This window comes from Dipteris shenzhenensis, chromosome 13 (genome assembly GCF_047967505.1).
Source record: "Dipteris shenzhenensis isolate YYH24624 ecotype China chromosome 13, Dip_SZ_1.0, whole genome shotgun sequence".
In the NCBI taxonomy this organism is placed as follows: domain Eukaryota; kingdom Viridiplantae; phylum Streptophyta; class Polypodiopsida; order Gleicheniales; family Dipteridaceae; genus Dipteris; species Dipteris shenzhenensis.
The window spans coordinates 14,295,656-14,317,038 of record NC_141608.1 but is presented as its reverse complement, the minus strand read 5'-3'; positions in this window follow the sequence as shown (position 1 = coordinate 14,317,038).

Genomic DNA, 21,383 nt, shown 5'->3' with positions numbered 1-21,383 from the left:
ATGTGCTAGGCTACCTTGTAGTAGGAGCAAGTGATGAATTCTACCTCAAGCTTAAATGGGAGAATCGAGAGACCATGGTGCGAGCACAAGAGATTGCTCAAAAGTTTGATAAAGTTCAGTCTGCCACTTCAAAGAAGATGGTTGTTCCTCCGCAACCCCTTCAATTCTTGCAACAAAAACCTGAGGAGTCCAACTCAGGGGCATACCCCCACCCCCCATCAAGGATGTATCCACCACCTCCACCTCAAATGTATGGTCCTCCTTAGATGCTTACCCTCCATAAGGTGTATATCCTCACCCTCCACCTGGAAGATTTCCCTAGCCTCTCCCATGAGCCCCCCTCCTTCCTACTCCCCCAGCCTCTCGTGCTAAAGAACCCAGGGTCAATGACCTAGCCAAGGCCCTGAATGATCTTTGGCTTGAGATGGTGGGCATCAGAAACCAAGCCAATCGCCCTCCAAGAGAACGTGCCAATGTTGTGTGCTATGAGTGCCACCCGAAGGGTCATTATCACACAGAATGTCCCAATATTCCAAGGGTGAATCTTCTAAGTGAATCAGGCACCGAGGATTTTGACATAGAGGTCCTTGACCTTGGGAATAGAAGCCATACCACCTCGGACCCCTCTCCAAACCATGGAACGGGCTACCCCAAGAAGAAGGTGTCCTTCTCAGAGGCCTCAGATGGTGAGATGGAAAACCCACCAATAGAGAAGACTAAAAGATCTCGTAGGAGTAAGTGGTCACCCTTGGATTTCCCTATTGGCTCAAGGCAAGAAGACTATTCAGTCGTTCAGGAGCTTGCTCATCGATCCTTCACCATCATGCTTCCTCAACTAATAGCATTAAGCCCTAAGGTGAGACGTGAGCTACAACAAGGGCTCTCAACAAGGAAGAGCAAGAAAAAGGAAAAGGTACGAGAGATTTCTTCCATCTTTGAAGAAGTTGATCGGCACCCACATATAGTAGATGTCATCATAGATAACTGCCGTGTCAAAAGTGTGTTGATGGGGGAGCTGCATGTAATATCATGGTGCCCCAAAGTTGAATTTGAAATGCACAAGGCATTCCTCCACTTGAATCAAGGTAGCAGATTGTCAACGACTTGCCACCCTGGGAGTCATTGAGGATTTGCCCACATTGTCAATGGGTTGACCACCACCGTCAATTTCTATGTTGTGGACATTGAAGATATAGGCAAGAGTTACCCAGCCATACTTGGGAGGCCATGGCTGAGAAAGAGTGATGCAATCAGCTATTGGAAAACAGGACACATGTCTTCTGGTGCTTCAAAGGAGAAGATCTTGGTACAACCAAGTGCCACTGAACCAGAAGACGAAGAGGAGCAAAATAGTGATACTCTCTCATCCTCGGTGTCTAAGTCAATGGAAGATTCAAATGGGGGGAGGAGTTCTCAGAGGAAGAAGTTTACATGATGGGGGTGTCTCCAACCGCGCCACCTGTAAAAAAGGTAATAGCTAGTCCTCAAGAGCTTGAATCTATGCTTTCCCCTGACCTCACTCTGAGTGAGAAAGATGAGTTCTTAGAAATGTTCGAAGATTTCCATGACCTCTTTGCACCTAGCTACCACCATCTTCGCCATGTGACTGCCATAGAACACAAGATAGAGCTGAAGCCTGATGCAAAGCCAGTGGCTCAGAAGTATCAGAGATTAGGACCCCTACAGACTGATGCTTTGTGCTCAGACTTGGAGAAACTTGTAGAAGCTGGGTTTATTGTTCCGGTTCACAATACTGAATGGGTTTCACCAGTGGTAGTCACTCCAAAGAAAAACAACAAGTGGTGGGTCTGCATCAATTATAAGAAACTCAATGCAGCCACCAAGAGGGACCATCATCCTCTACCCTTTCAAGACCTCATTCTTGAGAAGGTAAGTGGTCATGAGATGTATAGTTTCTATGATGGTTACTCTGGGTTTTATCAATCAGAATTGCCATAGAGGATGTGCTTAAAACCACATTTGCCACACCCTAGGGAATGTTTGCATTCAAAGTAATGCCATTTGGCCTCACTAATGCTCCTGCTACCTTTCAAAGATTTATGTAGATGCTCCTTATTTGGGGGTTTTCTTGGAGGTGTTTAGCACAGAAGGAGCACGTCATGAAGGTTAGGTTGGCCTTCCAAAGGGTCAATGATGCAAATGGCAACCTCAACCCTGATAAATGTACCATTGGAGCCACTCAAGGGAGGTTATTGGGACATATTGTCTCATCTGAAGGCATCAAGCCTGACCTCAAGAAGGTGGAAGCTATCCTCAAGCTCTCCCTACCAACAACCAAACGTTAGGTATGCTCATTTGTCAATCTAGCAAGATACTATTGCTGCTTCATTGATCAATATGATGCTTTGACGTGACCCATGACTATGCTATTAAAAGATGGGGTTGATTTCTCTGGGGATAAGGATTGTGATCATGGGTTTGTACAAATCAAGAGTGCTCTCGCTTCAGAACCGATACTACGCAATCCTAATTGGTCAACAACTTTCTATATCAATCTTGGGTTTGGTGGGCACACTCTGGCGGGTATTCTTCTCCAGCAAGGGGAGGATCGGTTCATGTATCCTATTCGATTTGCTTCTCAACAATTGCTCAAAACTGAATGGTGCTACACTGAAGCTGACAAGTATGCCTTGTCTTTGGTGTTCTGCATTGAGAAATTTAAGCATTATGTGGCTTGAAAGTCCTTCATTATAATCTCTAGTAATGGTTTTGCAAAGCAGGTTCTTCAATCACCAAATCCCATGGGCCGGTTGGCCAAATGGTTGGCAGTTTTACAAGAATATGATTTTTCTTTCAAAATTGTAAAAGGGGTTTGTTCCAACTTGAAGAATGCTTTGATTGATTTAGAGGAGTGCCTCGATGTAACCCTTGTAATAGCCATAGAAATTGGGTATCTATAGATTTTTTACCGCTTTCTCCTTTCCTCCAGAAAGTACTAGCTATGAGAGAAAGAAGATCCGCAGAGATAGTAGGCGCTACACTCTCTTTGATGGGGTATTGTACCATCAAGGCACCGATGGGGTATTCAGATGGGCCATTGATGCAGATGTACCTAAGGTATTGAAGCATTATCATGATGGATTTTGTGGAGGGCAATATGTCGGTGACTATACAGCTAAGAAGATTACATTCTAGGTACTATTGGCCGACCTTGTTCAAGGATGTCACTATGTATTGCAAAACTTGTGAACCATGCTAACTCTTTGGTAGGAAGGATTTGCGTCCTGGGAAACATCACACTCGATGATGTCCATCCATCCATTACAGAAGTGGGGAATAGATTTTGTTGGGCCCCTGCCCATGACTGCCCACAAAAAGAAGTACCTTCTAGTAGCCACTCAATATGTCACTAAGTGGGCTGAAGCTATTGCCCTCCCCACTGCAAATGGTCAGGCAGTTTCAAATTTTATATTTGAACGTATCTGCACAAGGTTTGGGACACCCATGGAAATAGTAAATGAACATGGGAGTCCATTCTTAAATGAAGCAGTGGAGTTGTTCATGGATCGCATGGGTATTGATCATCGCACTTCTAGCATCTATTATCTAGCATCCATAGGACAAACGGAGCGGACCAATGGCCTCCTTTGTAAAACCATGGGAAAAATGGTTACACGGAACAGGAGCCAATGGGATCAGAAGGTCACTAAAGTCATGTGGGCTTACAACATCACCCATAAAACATCTACAGGTCACACTCCTTTTGAGTTGGTGTATGGTACTAAGGCTGTAAGAGATTCCAGCCTTGAGATTGGCACAAGAACAGAGGATGACAAATGATGAACATGTAGAGGCCAGGTTGGTATAACTTGAGAAGCTAGATGAAACCTGATGCCTTGCACTACATCAAACAGAGATCTAAAAGAATCAACAAAAGGTCCGCTTGGATGCTAAGCTTCGCAAGGGATGGGAAAGACACTTTGCTGAGGGGGATGTTGTGCTATGCTTTGATAACAAATTGGACCACCAAATGGATAAAAAGTTCCTCCCACTATGGACCGGTCCATACAAAGTCATGAAGGAATGTAGCAATGGGGCTATATAAGTACCATAGCTGCATCAGCCATATGGCAAGAAGGTGATCAACAAGCATTATCTCAAGCCCTTCTTTGTTCATGATGGTCCCAGGCATGGAAATGTTGTGCATTCCCTACCTGGGGGGGGGAATTGTTATGGATAAATTTGACCAAAGTAAAAGGCATAAATATATGTGTGTGCTTGTATGTGTGGCAATAGTATAATAAAATATGGTGTGCATAGGGCCCAGGGTTGAGGTGGCAGGGCATGACCATGTGCCACCCTTCCACGTAAGAGGACCCATAAGGTGTGCTATACATAATCCATGGTAGTAATATTATAAAATGGTAAGGTGGCATGGTTCCTCCATGAGCCACCCCTCCACATAGGCAGCCCCATGCTTGCATTTAGTGAGACATGACCCAAGGACCATGGGAGAGGTAATATAAAATAGGTGGAGATGGATATTATATTGGCTTATTCCCTCCATGTAGGATAGGCCCATGTGGGGGGGGGGGGGGGGTAGATAGTCCAAGAATGCAAGTTAAATAATGGGGAAAGTAGGATGAGGTGGCAAGACTTCTTGTGCCAACCCTCCACTTGTCCTCCTAGATGTTCGAATGTATTATAAAATTGGGAGCAGACCAAGGGAGTATCTTAGACTTGGGATATGGGGTTTGATTTATGTGGAAAAATGAGGCAAAGGGTTGTTGCACACAATTGAGAGTGCGCACCCACCTAGCCCACATGGGAGACTCTTCCACACACACATGCATGTGGGAGGATGCATTTATTGGGAGAGACCCCCTCTCTTGGCTATAAAAGGAGGGGGCTATTCCTTGATGTAACACACTCATTCTTGTAAAGCCACCTAGCTAGTACTTTGATTTCCCCCCCCATCCTTCTTTTCAAATAAAGCATGGCTCTCTTCCCTTGATGTCCCCATCTCTACATTCCAACTCCCATCATGTACATGCTCCTCTTCCCCCTCTCCCTTCCCCCTTGTGCCATAGTCCCCCTCTTCATTCTCACCCCTCTTAACCCCATTTCCCCACCCATGTTAATGCTTCTCCCCTCACATTCCCTTTTCCTCCATGGCGCCCGAGCATCGCCATGCCTAGCATTAAGCCTCATGCATTGATTTCTTTTTCTAGATTATAGTATGTGCATAGGACAATTTGACTAATAGCAAGAGAAATCCCAAATTGACACAAGAGATTCTGAAAGCTTAAGAAAAGCAAAAGTCTATTGAGTCACCTTCTCTATGCTTAGTCAGTTTTTGTTTATAATGCATTTTGGAAGTTTCAAGGGCCATCAAGGATCTCCTAAACCTACAATGTGCACTTTTTCTCTTGAATTTTGATCACTTCAGAGATATTTTCTCAGGTGTAATTGGGGGGTTTCTTGGTGTCTTAGGAAGAAAGACAATTTTTTTAAAATCAACTCTGCCAAACATAACGATGCCAATTGTGCTCAATCTCTTAGATAGTCAAAGCAATTTGAAATAAGTTTTCCAACAAAACTTCCTTAGCAAGTCATTTGGTTTGAAGTTCAAACAAAGTATTTTATTTTGCACAAAGTATTTTGTAGAGGTAGTTTTGACTTAGTTCTACGGTTTACCATAAGTGTCATTTGTAGGCTACACTCCTTTGTCTAAGGCATTGAAAGCTTATTCTAATACAAATGGCTAATTCTTTTGCTAGTCCATAGAGCTCAAAGCTAGTAGCAAATCTATTTGACAAATACTAGAAAGCATGCGAACAAAAGAAAAGAGATCAATTTCTCAATTTGGAAATCCCCATAGGCATATGGAGCAAAACAAGTTGTTGCAAAGACACTTGAACAATGCAAAAAGGTATGTTGGAATGCATAAAGAAAGATTTGATCAATCACAGACATTCAAATTGACAACACAAAATGCCAAAATTGTCAAGCAAAATTTGAATGCTGTTTGAAGTCTAAGTTTTTCAATTTGATCACCATTGTCTAACAAAAATCAGAGAAGATGCTTGAGAATAGTATCCTAGCTACAAAATACCATAGAAATTATTGGATTCCTAGGAGATGATTTATCTCATACACAAACTTAGATAGTATTTCCTTTTTTTGTTTTGGCAGAATAGCTAACCAAACAGTTTGTTGACTTTCTACCAGAAGCTACAAACAAGAAGAAATTGAAAAAAAAAAAAGAGAAAAAAGAAACTATACATTAAAGACAATGGAAATGGAAGAGTAATTAATGTCCACTTACTAACCTTGAAATGCTACTCACACATTAGCTACGATTATACTGACCACATTTAAGCCTAAGTAAAAGCTTACACATTCCCCCAAGTAAGAAAAATACACCACCCAAATGCTTAGGCCTTGCCTATGGCAGGCCAAAAATGGCAATAGCCAATATCATAAGGCAATTGAAGCAAAAAGAAATGGTGATAAAAATTCAATATGATAAAGATCACAAAGATGAAGCAGAAGGCAATTGGAGAAATGAACGAAAAGACAGTGAGAAAAGATCACTAAAAGATGAAGGAGAAAAGTAGATCCAATAAAAGGGTAGAAGCTCAAAGAATCGAAGGCAATAGTTTCATTATGCTAGTTGATGGAGATGTCTCCTCACTACACAAAGTTATTTCAAATTTGGATAGTTGATGTTGAACCAATAGTAGAAGGCTTGCCATAGGGGCTAAAGTAATATTGATGTTCAATGTCAAGATAAAAAATCAAACAATCAAAGGAGTAATTAAAAATTGAGGATCTAGAGCAAACAATATCTCTAAAGCAATTCAATAGAAGTTAAATCTCAACCCATCACCTTTCAAAGTTCAAAATCTTGGATAAAAGATTGGTAATTCTAAAGTTATGTCAAAGGATTGTATTATAATCAATGGTACGTATTTTATAGTCACTTTGATAAAATAGGGGAGTGAGTAGGCATATTCCATGCTATTGGGTAGCTACATCTTGGTGGTTAAAAGCATAAAAAATAATTCATGATTGGGTAAAAGAGACATTTTACGATTGAATTAGTGGCAATGATTAAAATTTGAATGTGAAAGAAATTCAGACAAAAATAAGTGCAAGTAATAGAGACATTCACAATGGACATAGAAGAAAAAATATTGACAATAAATATCATGCTAGATACATTTAGGATGGTAAGACATAGGAATTTTAATTTCCCAAAAGCCTTTCAATTTGTAATGAAGGAAGGACCAACTAGCTAAATAGCAGAGAAGGTGGTAATGGAAGAAGAACTTTATCTCTTATTGTTTCCACAATTGTTCTCCAGTTGATGGAATTGGCTCTATTGACCTCACTTTTCCAAGTTGTAGTCGGATATTTCTACAAGAGGATCATGCTCAGCCTAATGTTTGAAAATAACCTCTTTGTTATGTGTTTCCAAGCAATGCTTGTCAAAGGAAGGCATTAGTCATTGCCTTTTCTTTTTGAAACCTTGATTTTTCATATAAGGCATTATCCCTATAGTTGAAGGTTCTTTGGTTTGCCATGATGTGGTTATATAGACATTTTAAGGGTAGTTTTTTGGTCGATAAGGCTTGTTCTTCATCGCATGTTTTCACCATAGTAATGGCTGCTTCCTCTATTTGTAGTAAAAGAGAAATTCATAATAGGAATAGAAGAAAAGTTATTGATAATAAATATCATGCTGTCAGCAATAATAGATACATTTAGGATGGTAAAACAAAGGATTTGAATTTCCAAAGCATTCTCAAATTGTAATTAAGGATGGAACAACTAGCCAAACTAGTAGAGAAGGTGGCAATAGAAGAATAACTTTATCTATAGTGTTGTTAGCTATAATAGATACATTTAGGATGGTAAAACATAGGATGATAAATATCATGCTATTAGCTATGATAGATACATTTAGGATTGTTAAACATAGGATTTCAATTCCCATAGCATTCTCAAATTGTAATGAAGGATGGACCAATGATAAATATCATGTTGTTAGCTATAACAGATACATTGGGGATGGTAAAACATCGATTTCAATTTCCAAATAATTCTCAAATGGTAATGAAGGCAGGACCAACTAGACAAACTAGTAGAGAAGGTGGCACTCGAAAAATAAGTTTATTTCTTGTTGTTGACACAACTATTTTCCATGTTGATGGATTTGGCTCTATTGACCTTATTTGCCAAGTCCAAGTTGTAGTTGTTTGCTATTGCAAGAGGATCATGCTTGGCTTAGCTGTAGGTTAGTTGCTCTATTTTGCACACCGGTTCTATCGTATGGTCGATGGCCTATTTCAACCCCCAGTCGACCGTTTTGGGTGGACTGGGTCGGTCACCCAATTGAGCCTAACCGATTGCGACTGGTGGCTATATAAGAGCAAGCCTGTGGAGCCCATTTCATCATTGGCTACAGCAAACCTGATTCCTTAGCATCCAGCCTCCATCTTCTACTGTTTCTAGCATGCCATCGAAGCTTCTTTCATAGGATCACATGGTAGGGAGGCAGCACCATCTATTGTATCAGTTTTACAGTAATCAAATTTTTTATTCTCCATACTATCTTGTTTTCTCTCTTATGTACGAGATCCTGTTATCTGTTGAGCACAGACGTTGTATTATTTTCTTACATAGAAAACATAGTTTCACTTAGAAATATGCATGTGACACTTGTGAGTGAGGAGTGTACATCTCGTACTCCACAAAATGATGCAAATAACCCACACATGGAGACACTTGCAGAAACTGAGGCTACTATCACTCGAGAAGAGTCATCATCTCATCCCGTGATTAGTCTTGAACAACAGGAGATGTAAGAAGAGCCTCGAGGCCAAGGAGAGCAAGAGAGTGCAGAAAAGACAAAAGAAAAAGCTCCAACACATGTAAGAGTACTTGGGAAGGAGATTCAAATTGGACTTTTGCAAGATGTCCTTGATCAGTTTCGGATGCAAAGAAGAATTGAACCCCCTCTGATTCCTCTCTGTAGATTGATTCTTAATGAGGCTATTCGAACATCAACGTTTGAGATTACTGTTTTGAGAGATAGTTTTGATTCTAGAGGCTATGCTATAAATAGTGCACCTTTTCTAGTATCCTTGCAACGGTCAGGAAGTGATCAATTTTTCTATGTTCCTCCACTTGATCATCAAGAATGGGGACCTATTTGGAATCAAATAAGTGAGGACTTTGACAACTAGCTAAGTAATGAGTGGCAAGACTTGAAGGGGAAGAAGTTTCTCATTTGGGATGGAAATCATAGGTTGAAGGCATGGTTTTCTCCGATCAAAGACGGTACTCTCTTGATAAATCTATCATGCATAAGGAAATGTTCTATTATAGTTTGCATTGCACATGATTATGTCATGCTTACTTGCGGAATTGATATGTTGTAGCTTATTCAATAATGCCAACTCGCCATATCCAAGTGAGATGCCAATTCATAGAGGTGCAGAAATCTCAAGAGGGAGAGCTACTTCTTGCCTTAAAATCAACCAATGAGTAAGATAACTTTTTATAATACTTCTATGTATAGCTAGTTTAACTTCTTCTCTTTAGAAACTAAGTCTATTGGTATTTATGTCTTTAACTTCTTCTCTTTAGAAAGTAATCCCCACGTGAATATATGTTGGTATTGCAGACTTGTTCGAGTGCATGTAGAGCATTCATATGGGCACGAGGTCTTCCTCTTTTAAAAATTTGGCATGGCAGATAAATCCTCACTTCTTGAGTTATTGAGTGAAGAGGATAAGAGATGGGTGGAAGTGGAGATGGCAATAGAAAGGAAGAATAGTAACCCATGGTACACAGCACCAGCTATTGTCTTGGCACAGCTTGTTTGGAAGGTATCTGCGTGAACTATAAATATCCCTTTGCTCTATGAAAGGTGTCCCAAAAAGGATAATGTTTTGATTTCTTGTTTTCATGGAAGGTTGATTTTTCACGTGCAATCAAGAAAGCTACTCAAAATCTTAATCAATCAAAGATGGAGTTTGGGGGAGTATACTAATAAATTTAGTACGGCTATTAGGAATGTGGAAGTCATCTTTCATGATCGAGCATACAATGTTTTGATTTCTTGTTTTCATGGAAGGATGATTTTTCACGTGCGATCAAGAAAGCTACTCAAAATCTTGATCAATCGAAGATGAGTCTGGAGGAGTATACTAATAAATTTAGTAAGGCTATTAAGAATGTGGAAGTCATCTTTCGTGATCCAGCATACAAGATGGTACCTGTTGCCAATCCCGCAAATGGTGATGGCTTCTTCGAGCTTCTATTTAGTTATGATTGGAATCAAAAGGGTGCCACGACTAAGGACAAAGTGCATACATTAGCCTCATCACGTCTCAACCCTAATAGGTAATGTCAATTAATGTTTTGCACAATCACTCCATAGTGATGCTAATATTTTTTTCCTTTGCCATGATATTAATAGGAAAAAAGAGCTTCTACAACAATTGATGATGGCACGTAAAAATGATACAGTTGCATCTGCTAAGTATGGGGATACCCAAAAGTTTTGACTACATGTGAAAAAGGAAACATATTGGCAACACTTGTTTGAGCGAGGGATTTCCATCATCAACAATTTGCGAAGCTATGATTTGGAACTGCCCGATGGGTTTGAGACATTTGCTCGAGAGCAAAGATGACTTCACCTCCAAGAAGCCTTCCCTATGCTTTGGAAGGATATGAAGTCTACTCTTGAAGCAAATAAGCAGCCAAAAATGCAGGAGTCATCCTTACGCTTGGTGTATAGGTGGTACAATAGCAACCCTCTCCTTTCTCTTAGGATTAATAAACTGTTTTACTCATATGTCTACATTCTTTCATACATAATAGGTGGATACAGTCTTGGCATGATACCAATTCATCTTCAAGGATGCCATATGAGGTTATGGCATGGACAAACATGGAGAAAGAGGGAAGCATGTATCCCTTATCTTGGAAAGATAAAAGCATAACGATTTGGGAGATTAATGTGTGTCCTTGGTGGTTCGATTACCCACTGGGAAAAGTACATCCCATTGAGAAAAATAGACGTGAAGGTAATACTCCAAAGTTCCCTATTCCATAGGCATCTAGACCAATGTCTATATATGCAGGTATCTACCATATACTTAAGTTTGCAACATTTGCTGCTCAGTCTTCGAGAAGAACATGGAAGACAATATGGATGAGGATGAATTAGATGCAGAGAACCCTTATGTGGATATCACATTACGACCTAGATCAACGAACGGAGAGTCAACTATCAAGAAAAGACCTATGAGACCTCTACTCCTCATACTTATGTAATAGTTAACAACTAACACTAAAGAAACAATATAGTATAACCTAGAGAGTCTTGTCCTTTGTAATTCTTACAAGCAGGTTCTATCAGAGAATGTAGAGTCCTCTAAGACTTGAGAGCTGAGAACAAAGCAACGACTCGATTTTCATGCATCAAGAACCAATTCCATTAATCAACAACCGAGTTTATCTAGTGAGTATCACTCCTCTCTTTCTTGGTTATGATTTTTTGATTTTGCAGCCAAACTGAAGCTTTCAAGCTAGGATTTGATGCAGATGTAAAGTTGTTTGCATATATGGATGTAATTATAGAGGATATCATTCAGTTGTCGAATGCACCAAAGCTGTAAGTGTTTCTTTTTTTAAGAAATGCGTACATTTAAGAATCTATTTTGGAATATACATCATTGATCTAGGGAGATTGAATTGTTCATTGTAGGGTTGATGAATTTTTCAGAAAAGTGAAAGCACCAGGTCTGTCACACAATGGTAATTCTTGTGTCGAGGTGGTTCCCTTGGTATGGGCAGATTTTCCCACAAGTTTGGCAGTGGAACTCATAAGTAGTACTACATGCCCAGAGTGGAATAGATTCTCCCTCAAGCTCTCTGCAAGGGTGGCAGAGTTTGCCAATGACTTCATAGCAGACCAGGGGTGGTACATGACTTGCTCTCTCCCAGAACATTGGGGCTATATATTTGCACATGTGAAGAAGGCCGAGTTCAAGCTCCATCGATCATATACAGTGCTTCTTGACTTTGGTTATTTACGTGATGATGGAGAGGAGGTACATTAAATCACCTAAATGTTTGTTTATATTGGTCTAATAAGCATGATTTGGATGTATCTAACTTGAGGTGTCATCATCCATTAGGTTCGCAATCTACAAATGGGTATCTTCTGGCATGGAAAATCTGACCTCCCACACATGGATCGACAGGCAGGTGCAAATGTCTCTAATAAGCTTTTTCCAGCAAAGACATCAGTGCTACACGAGTGTGACCGTAAAAATGTCGCAAAATGGACACAAGTTGCATCAACTTACTTACGAGGAGGGGTAGAAAGATCAGATTACTTGCACGAGTAAGATCCTATACAAGCACACATTGAATTTATGGGGTATAATTGAAGTTCTTTCAAGGAAAACAAATATGGATTGTCAAACATCCTCTGATCCCTTTTAGTGCTTCTTGTAGGTGGATACTCAGAACATTCACAGACCCTGGTGATTGCATCATCGATCTCTTTGCAGGTTGCTTTGGGATGGCAAGGCTTTGCAAAGAGTTAGGTCGCCATTGTCTTTCCATAGAGAATGACAATGTTGTTGCTGACATGTGTCTGCGATCAATCAGTACAGAATAGCATTTCCATAAACTATGTAGTATTGACAGTAATACTTGTGATCATCACTTTTGATGTTCTTGTTGAGGTTGTCATGTAACACATACTATGTCCTTGGTCATGGTGGTTGTGTGGCATAAGAGTGTCTTTATTGCTCTATGCTTTTTGCTCTTTTTTGGATCCATAGTTAGAGGTTACTGTGTGGGGAATGCCCTTGTCAATATGTATGCCAATTTCGTGAACCTAGATGATGCAAGGGCAGTGTTTGCAGAGATGCCACAATGGGTTGTGGTCTCCTAAGTGCGATGATTGCTGGTTGTGCTCAGAATGGGCATGGCAAGACAGCCCTGCAACTGTTCAGGCGCACAAAGTATTTTATGAGCTGACCTATTGGGATGTAGTGTCATGGGGTGCTTTGATTGCAGGATGCACTAAACATGTGCATGCTGTTCTTGCTCGAGCTTTTTGGGAAAATGCAACATAGTGGCATGAAGCTAGATTCTATTGTAGAGATTGTTTTTCCAAGTTTCGCATCCTTGAAACTTTTGCAGCCTACCTATATGTCAAAACCTACCCTAACTTCATTTTTAGCTCAAGTAAAAAGTCCATAACTTGGGTATAGACTATAGCTTTTGCTTTTTGGACATGTCCACCCGACTATATGTCAAAACCTCTCTTAATTTCATTTCATCTTGAGTAAACAGTCCATAACTTGGGTATAGACTCAATATATTTTTGAATCATTGTCTGGCTACTGAAAGCACTAATCATTGCTAGGGAGTGTTTAATCTCATTTCATGAATGTCCTACCTATGAGTTTGTATTTATTCTTGCTTTCATATCACACCTTTTTTGGAAGGAATGTTGATTTTCCATTGCGGCAATGTGACGATTTACAGGTGCCACAACCAATGTTTCATTGTCTAGCTACTGAAAGCACTACAGCCTAATCATTGTTGAGGACTATTTAATCTCATTTCATGAATGTCTTGCATTTTAGATAAGCTTGGTTGAGCTATAGAACAATATGAAGCCTATGTGTTTAAATTAGATTTTTTGGATTTTTTGGTAGCGTTGATTGCACATAGATACTCTGTACTTGTTCTACATGGTAAATCATGCTTAGCAGTCATGAAATTCATATTATAAATGAAATATGATTAGAATGGCTTCTTCACTTACATTGTGTTAGAGTGACTCGATGGTATTTTGTATTGTCATGCAGTTACTTTCTTCAAGCTTTATGACTGTGGTGAGAAACTACTCAAGTGATTTTACATCACCTTAAGAATTTAGGAGTTGAACGCAAAGCATTGGAAGCAAATTATAGTTTGCAGCAGTTGCTTCTAACAATGTCTCCAAAAATGTCATCTTATGGATATTGTAACTTGAAATCCATTGAAGCTAGAAAGAAGGAACTCGAGAAGAAGGTTTTCAAGTGTATGAAAACCAAAAACAAGAGTACGATGAAGCCCTAGTACTACAAAACCACAAGGGCATTAGGTTTTTCAGAGTTTATGAGTACACATGCACTTGTATGGTTAATACTTTCAAGCAAATAGATTGGATTAAGTGTTATATTTTGTACATATTGTTGTACACATCACTAAAACTAATGGAGAGAAGATGAACTTTGTTATGACGGGTGTTAATACAATAAGCTTATCATCTCTTGCTTAATATTCGATATTTTTACTTTTATTATAATGTTGTGTGGCAAGGATCTTTAAATAAAAAAGCTAAAAATATTCTTACATTTTCAGCTATTATGTTTAAGAAGTGATGTTGTGAGAAGTATCTTGAAATCCAAATTACGAAATTGCATTTTAAAGTAGTAGTTCTGTGATGAATGCTTCATAAGCCAAATTTAAAATAAGTGGTAGATGGTGAAATATTTAGAATGATGTTTTTTTTTACAGAGATGAGTACTAACTACATGCGAAGTGAAGGCACTACTCTCTACGATGCATGGGAGCCTTAGAAGAGGGTAGAGTAATCTATGCTACTGTTGTTAGCAACAGATGGGAGTTGGATTTTGTTGTGGGGAATGCTCTCATCAATATGTATGGCAAATGTAGCAGTAGAGAGGATGTGATGGTGGTGTTTGTTATAGAGTTGCTACAGTGAGATGTGATCTCCTGGAGTGCCTTGATTAGCAAGAAGGCATTGCTACTCTTTGCCTTATGGATTTGTGAGCCATCGTGACTGCCCTAGCAAAGGATTGAGTGATTTCCCATAAAGGGCATGGCAAAGAATCTCTGCAACTGTTTGGCCAAATGTAGGTTGAAGGTCTCGTTCCAGAGACAAGATCACCTTCATCTGCATTGTGGATGCTTGTGCTTGTATGACATCCCTAGAAGAGAGCCGTGTGACCCATGCTACTGTTGCTGGCAATGATGGGAGTCAGATGTTATTGTGGGGAATGCCCTCATCCATATGTATTGCAAGTGCGTGAACCTAAATGATGCAAGGGTAGTGTTCACAGAGATGTCACAGTGGAATGTGGTCTCTTGGAGTGACATAAGTGCTGGTTGTGCTCAGAATGGGCATGGCAAGGTAGCCCTGTAACTGTTCAGTGGAATGCAGGTGAAAAAAAGTCTCTTGACCTCTTTATTTGTTGATAGTGCACTGTGTGGATGGGACTTCTCTTCATGTTGGTTTTAGATTTCTCCTCATCTCCTCCCAATCTAAGCCATGATACCTTCATTTTGATTTCAAAGAAAGGTTTTTCCAAATTCCATGCACACATTATTGTACACACATAGTATTGCATGAGGATCCTTCCATTACTTCATAAGCCTTACTTTACGAAGTTGTCATGTCAGGTTCATTCATATCCATAAGCAAGGCCCTCTCTCTCTAGGTGACATCAGGAGATGTCGGCCTCTAACACCCCCTCTCAGCTCCTGGATGAAATAGAGACACTAGGGAGATGGGTGAATGAAAAGCTCGCAATATTCATGAAAATTGAAAAAAAGCTCGTGACAAAAAGCTCACCAAAAAATCACATCCAGTGGTGTCCACATAGTGAGAATACCACCATGATACAAGTGGTGGTTTTCATAACATGCCTTGCCAATAATGCTTGTGTTGCCAAATAGAAACCAAACAACATCTTGGTGACCAGTCACTATTAGGGTTTCAAAAATCCATCTGCACCATTGATGAGGCCATCACTGATGTTGATATTCCTTGCAGATATCTCAACTATCATCCCACTCTGTAAAGCCAATGTTGCATGTAGCCTAGCTATTACCTATTGCTGCAAGGGTCTCATGTGCTTATTGCAAGTTTTATGCTTAGTGTTGATAGCATCTAGAATGTAGGGCACACCGGGAAGGTTTTTGAATAAACGCTAATTGTGCACTTCTTTTTGGGCATTTGTGAATAAGAGATATGGGATCTCTGTGTCAGGATTGGGTTTCCTCAGAAACATTTTATTCATGTAGGTCAAGTATCCATAAGTTTGTTCTCCAATTCTAATTCTATTGAAGACCTCTATGAATGTTGTCTTTTTGTTGCATTATCTTAGTTAGTTCATAGCATTGAATTTTGTCTTCTAGTGTAATTGCTCGACGAGGCTTGTTGGATGGAATATCCTTTTGAATATCCATGTATCTCTAATAGGACTTGCTTGACAAATATCTCCACAAAAGATAACATTTAAGCCACCAAATGGTTTTGCATGATTATGCTTGATTGAGGGTAGCCTAATGTCAATAATATTGATCATTTTTAGTGATGCCTCATGAAACACCACTAGCTTCAAGTTTTTGTGTAATATACTGAGATTATCTAGTTTTTTCTTGAGAGGTTCATTGGGCTTTGAGAAAGCAAGAGAAAGTGTAAGATGAGTGGATTGTATATGCCATAAGCAATGCCCATGGGCTCTCTATGTTGCTTGCAACCATTTGCAAGTAGTGTCAAATGAGATCTTGCCCGTGATCACATGAAGCACAAATGTTTTACTAGCACCATCATAGCAAGTTAGAAATAGATATATTACGGTGTTTGGTTTGACTCTCTTGCATAAAAAAATGTCATCGTGAAGGGTACGTTGCTAGAAATTGAGCTCCTTATGTCAGCATGGTGATCCTCATTTGGGATAAATTTGTATGTCTTTTAGATGTAATTCTCATTTTGGATGCCTCTACATTCTAGAATGTCGAGAGCAATGTCGTAGGTTGATGTTGTGCTTGCTGTATTAGTTCTTGATTTGGTTATGTCATTACTTGCTATCTTTGGTAGAATTGATTTGGTGAATTTCTCTTTGTTTTGCTTTATAATTCTCAATTCATCTTTGTAAGCATTGTGCCATGTGCCATATCTAAATAGAATAATTTTCTCAAAATCCTCGAATGGTAGTTACACTTCTCATGGTAGAACCATGGAGGGTCCTTATGGAGGCAATCGATAGAGCGAGCAAGGAAAAGCAAGTGGGCTCAAAAAAGCGAGCGAGCTTTTCCACAATTTCCTCATCGAGGTACTCAACATAGCTTTGTGGAAACCACTATTTGGGAAGATTCACGAAAATAAAACTTATGTTACTATGTGTAACTGTACCAACATTGCGAATTATAGTCTACCTTAACTTCCCATTGGAGCCATACTCACATTATGCAACAATAGTATGTGGGTTTGAAAAAAATCGAATTTCCACTCTAAAGCGGATTCCATTACTAATACAACAATTCTTTTGCATTTGAAATGGGTCTTATTATCAAACTCCTTCAATAATCAAAACAAATGCATTGCTTGACATGTTGAACTTAGTAACGTAAACATCACTTCACCCATATGCGGGGAAAAAAAACTGTCTGTAGACTTCATAGCATGGGATTGCATCAACACTTATGACATTCAAAATGGTTCTTCTTATTAAAAGTGTTATCAACCATGAAAGAAGTGAATGTTAAAAAATAGTTCACTCGTATGTTGAAAAACCCATGTCATTTATGATATTCAAAATTGTTCTTGCAACCATCCTGTAGTTCCTAGAGATTTTGCCCATTCTTCCAACCCCTTCCCTTCAACCACTAAGAGGTATCTAATAGTTTCATCGAACACTTGATATATCATCACCTCCTAATACAAAACCATTATTACTATTTGTAAAACACTTGAGATATCATCATTTCTTAATACAAGACCATCCTTACTATTTGTAGAACACTTGAGATATCATCACTCCTTCCCTTCAACCACTAAGAGGTACCTAATACTTATGTAGAACACTTGAACCATTCTTACTATTTGTAGAACACTTGAGATATCATCACCTCTTAATACAAAACCATTCTTACGATTTGTATAACACTTGAGATATCATCACCTCTTAATATAAGACCATTCTTAGTATTTGTAGATCACTTTAGATATCATCGCCTCTTAATACAAGACCATTCTTACTATTTGAGAGATTAATGGATTGAAGGTTTGAAGCTCATAGGAGACAAAGGAAGAGAAAGTCTGTTTCAACATGAGGACAATAAAACTAATTGGAATATTTTGACTTATGTATTATACCTTTTTGAAGACTATGAATTTAAGTCAGTTTCAACATTAGGATGATAAAACTAATTAGAATATTTTGACTTATGTATTATATATTTTTTAAGACTATGAATTTTAATGAGGAGAGGCATGCACACTACTTAGTAAATACACTAGTACTACTACTAGCCTACGACTATTAAGCCTAGTAGCACCAGTGTGATTTTGAGCCTTGTATCAACCTTTTGATAATTTTCTTTCATCGTTAGTGCAATAGAAATCATTCCTTCTATCAGAAGAATCTTGCCAAATTTATTCAAAGTGATGATTTTGTAGTCTACAACCACTATCCTTTGACTCGCAAAAATATATTAAATGTGAGCACCCATTTATCTTGTATGATTAACCCTGGACTATGCTACGATAGGACATTACTAGAACAAAAAAATATGAATTAATATGGCGATGTTCGGTGTGAAATAACCAAATTAAGGATTTAATAAGAAAGAAAACAATCAAAATCAATAGGCTATTCAATGGCTCAAATTTGCACAGAAATTATAATGTGTCTCCCAACTCTTATGCATTCTAGCTCCTCATGTTTGATAAGAATGCAAACAATAATGAAATCACATTATCTTTAGTTTCAAAGCAAGCAAAGCACCAAAAATAAATGCAAATGTATTGGATGAGGAATAAATAGATATAGATATAGATAGACCTATATATATGCATTCATAGATATAATGATGATTAAAATTGGACAGTCGTAATAATATTATGTGTACTATCATTGGGATTAGGACTACTGTTGGTAATATTGTATGTAGTAGTAGGAGAACTACCATTAAGGAACACTCTAATAAAATTACTAATGGTAGTGACAAAACTACCACTAGTAGTTTGGTAAGTACCCCTAACATCTACAACAATCATTTGATGGGTAGCTAGTATTAGGTCAAAAGGCCCCAATTGTGCTATAATAATGGACCAAAAAAGGGAGTGCTATAGCATCACCTAAGGGTCACTTTTTATCCATGAAAGAAACAAGTCGGTGCAACCTAGGTCATACATATCTAGGTCATGTGGAGTGGTTTGTGTCTCTTTCCTTGATAAAAAAGTTACACTACCTTTGATAGTAACTACAAAGATTACTGCCATAGTGCCGTAGAGTAGCCCCTAGGTTGCACCATCATCCTTTTTTGCCTTTGAGCCATTAAGTTTGATCCACTAAATTTATGTAGAATTATTCTACTATATGTTCACATGTCCTTAATAGGATCTTGATATAATCCCTTCCATTGTAAGTTCTTTTACTATAAGTTTCAGATATCCTTAACAAACCACTAGCTTCAACACAGATTCATTCTTATGTTTCAAGCCTCAAAGTCAAACACCCTTGTGAAAGGGATAATGTATTAAAGCTACATTCAATCCATCAAATCTTTTGAATGATAGTTCTATTGAAAATTCATGTATCATCAATAGGATTTTATCCATTATATGTTCATTTGTCTTTAATAGTATGTCTAAAAATTCATGTATCTTCAGTATTATTTCTCTCATGTGTTCCAATATCTTCAAAAGGATACCTTTATTTATGTCCAAACTTGAGCATTGATTTGTATTTATCAAACACAATTTCACTCCACCTATTCTTTAGAATGAAATTTTTTCGCCAAAAGTGGGCCAAACGTAAGGTCTTTTCACATATTCTTAAGAATGAAAATTTTGGCCTTACGTTGGCAAGTCTATAGAATGAGGGTAAGGCCAAAGTCTGGTACCGTGCATTAGGTCTTGATTAATGCTTCTTTAGGCTTGAATATTTAATGCATTAATACCTTCTTTGACCATATACAAGTATCATGCATTCATAAAAAAAGTTAGTCATAAAGTGCAATATAATGTGCCCATAATGCATGTACATTAAATCTTCACATGTTAGAATGTGAGAAAGGGAATAATTTAACTATGAAATCAGGGATCAATGTAGGAAATGGTCTTCTATGCACACATGTATGCTAAGGGTCCATCTAATACAATATTGAAAATTGATGTGAGTATGAGTGTATGCATCCATCGGTGATGTATATGAGTGTATGCATCCATTTGTGATGTATATTGTTGTACTAATCCATGGTGCTTTACAGCTTGAGTTGTTTGTAGTGCAATTAATCACAACAGTGTTGTATTTTTTAAAAGAAAAATGCGATAAAAATTTCATGCTACAAAACACTCACAAAAAAATGGCATTTGTAGCATTAATCCAAGCATTTCCTGCAAGCAATCTCCATCCCTTCCTTTCTTGCTTACTCTTACGACCACCTCCACCCTCTTGTTGCCCTTCAAGACTACCTCTTGCCTCCTTGCCTCCTTGCTTCCTTACCTCCTCACCTCCTTGCTTCTTTGCATTCTCACCTCCTTGCACCATGCTTGTTGCTGGCAATTCCAAGGCTGTCCCTCCCCTCATTGGCTAGCTCCTCTACTCCTCACGTCATCCTTCCCCTCATTTTGGTGTCTCCAATGAATAGCTTGAGGGTCTTGTTTTTGGAGGGGGAAAGCATAAGAATGGCAACACGTTAATGCACTATCATTTTTTGTGCTTTTGCCACCCAAAAACAAGACCTGCAAAGCCCTTGCTTAAGCTTGAATGAGCCTCTTGATTTTGGGCGTGTTAAGCCATTTTTGACCATTATACCCCCAAAATCAAGAGGCTCATTCAAGCTTAAGCAAGGGCTTTGCAAGCATTGCAACTCCAGTAAATGAAATCAATCAAATTAGGAATTGGCAAACTCGATTTGGGAATGGTCAGAAATACTATCTTTGAATAATGCCTTGGATCATGAGATGGGGTCCCATGAACCTGCTGCCTGTGATGACAATGGTTTTGCCCTTGACTAAAGGTGACGTGTGTAGTAGTAAAAGGATAGCCCTCACGGAATCTCTAAGGGGTTTTAATTTTGTCCATGATTTGCACATTCTAGCACTTGAGCCATACATCAATTTCCAACACTTGAGGCATATAGTGGCTTTGCCCACTTAACATTTCCAGCTGCAATCCAAGCATCAAGTAATCTCATATTTTGTATCTAGAGACATCATGAGGGGTAGAGCCTCTTTTTGGTAGTTTCACTAGCAATAATGTATTCAATTATTATATTCTTCCTTGCTATATGAATGCTCTTAATGCATCCAAATTGTAGAACTACTTCAATACTACTTCTTAGTTATATTGTATAAT